The sequence below is a fragment of the Arachis duranensis genome, unplaced genomic scaffold, assembly GCF_000817695.3.
Source record: "Arachis duranensis cultivar V14167 unplaced genomic scaffold, aradu.V14167.gnm2.J7QH unplaced_Scaffold_37648, whole genome shotgun sequence".
NCBI lineage: Eukaryota > Viridiplantae > Streptophyta > Magnoliopsida > Fabales > Fabaceae > Arachis > Arachis duranensis.
Genome location: NW_026264916.1, coordinates 42,812 through 44,988, shown reverse-complemented (window position 1 = coordinate 44,988; position 2,177 = coordinate 42,812). Strand labels below are relative to the sequence as shown.

Sequence of the window (2,177 nt, the reverse complement as noted above, 5' to 3'; positions counted from 1 at the left end):
TGTTTGAATCATATCTTTCCTTGTTAGCCAAGTCATTAATTTTCAAAATCAAATCTTTTTAAATTGTTTTTCAAATCATATCTTCTCAATCACATCTTTTTAAACCATAACTTTTCAATCATATCTTCTTAATCACATCTTTTTCAAAATAATTTTCAATCATATCTTTTTGATTTTTAATTTCAAAATCTTTTTCAAAAATCACTTAATTTTTTTTCCAATCTTAGTTTTTGAAAATCAATTACTTTTTTTTATTAATTCACTCTAATTTTCGAAAATTTCTTCCCCTCTTCTCACATCCTTCTATTTATGGACTAACACTCCTCCTCAATGCACAATTCGAACTCCATCTTTCTTGATAAGTTCGAATTCTTCTACCTCTTCCTTCTATTCCTCTGACACCTCAAGGAATCTCTATACTGTGACATAGAGGATTCCATATTTTCTTGTTTTCTTCTCTTTCATATGAGCAGGAGCAAAGACAAAAGCATTCTTGTTGAGGCTGACCCTGAACCTGAAAGGACCTTAAAGCGAAAAGAAGCTAAAGCACAACTCTCTGTAGAGGACCTAACAGAAATCCTCAAAGAAGAAGAACCCATGGCAGCCGAAAACAACAATAATGCCAACAATGCAAGGAAGGTGCTGGGTGACTTTACTACACCTACTCCCGACTTCTATGGGAGAAGCATCTCTATCCCTGCCATTGGAGTAAACAACTTTGAGCTTAAGCCTCAATTAGTTTCTCTAATGCAACAGAATTGCAAATTCCATGGACTTCCATTGGAAGATCCTCATCAGTTTTTAGCTGAATTCTTGCAAATCTGTGACACTGTCAAGACTAATGGGGTTGACCCTGAGGTCTACAGACTTATGCTATTCCCTTTTGTTGTAAGAGGCAGAGCTAGGATTTGGTTGGACTCACAACCTAAAGAAAGCCTGAACTCTTGGGAAAAGCTAGTCAATGCCTTCTTGGCAAAGTTCTTTCCACCTCAAAAATTGAGTAAGCTTAGAGTGGAAGTCCAAACCTTCAGACAGAAGGAAGGTGAATCCCTCTATGAAGCTTGGGAAAGATACAAACAATTAATCAGAAAGTGTCCTTCTGACATGCTTTCTGAATGGAGCGTCATAGGTATCTTCTATGATGGTCTGTCTGAACTGTCCAAGATGTCATTGGATAGCTCTACTGGAGGATCTCTTCATCTGAAGAAGACGCCTACAGAAGCTCAAGAACTCATTGAAATGGTTACAAATAGCCAATTCATGTACACTTCTGAAAGGAATCATGTGAACAATGGGACGAATCAGAAGAAAGGAGTTCTTGAGATTGATACTCTGAATGCCATATTGGCTCAGAACAAAATATTGACTCAGTAAGTCAATATGATTTCTCAAAGTCTGTCTGGAATGCAAGCTACACCAGGCAGTACTAAGGACACTTCATCTGAAGACGAAGCTTATGATCCTGAGAATCCTTCAATGGAAGAGGTGAATTACATGGGAGAACCCTATGGAAACACCTATAATCCTTCATGGAGAAATCATCCAAATCTCTCATGGAAGGATCAACAGAGATCTCAACAAGGTTTCAACAACAATAATGGTGGAAGAAACAGGTTTAGCAATGGCAAGCCTTTTCCATCATCTTCTCAGCAACAGACAGAGAATTCTAAGCAGAGCCACTCTGACTTAGCAACCATGGTCTCTGATTTAATCAAAACCACTCAAAGTTTCATGACTGAAACAAGGTCCTCTATTAGAAACTTGGAGGCACAAGTGGGTCAGCTGAGATGCAGGGATGAATTTTTCTTGACACCTCAGGATCTGTGGACCCCACAGGATCCCCACCTACCCCACCACTCTCTCTCTTCTTCACCCATTCACCAATCACCTCAACAACTCTTCCCCAAAAATCCCTCACCTATCAAATCCCACTATTCTCTTCAACACTCACATCCATCCTTCATAAAACCCCACCTACCTCACCATTCAAATTCAAACCACTTTCCCTCCCAAACCCACCTATAATGGACGAACCCTACCCCTCTCTCCACTCCTATATAAACCCATCTTCACTCCTTCATTTTCACACAACCTACACACTACTTCTCCCCCTTGGCCGAACCACAAAGCCACCTCCATCTCCTCCATTTATTCTTCTTCTACTCTCTTCTTTCTTC

The 2,177-nt window shown here is 39.5% G+C and overlaps 1 non-coding gene across 1 annotated transcript; it reads right to left on the bottom strand.

The window, feature by feature from the left end:
• Nucleotides 1–1,002: 1,002 nt before the first annotated feature.
• LOC127744485 (small nucleolar RNA R71) lies at nt 1,003–1,110 on the bottom strand. Its single transcript, XR_008005466.1, has one exon. It is a non-coding gene; the product is annotated as a small nucleolar RNA R71 (small nucleolar RNA).
• Nucleotides 1,111–2,177: the final 1,067 nt, after the last annotated feature.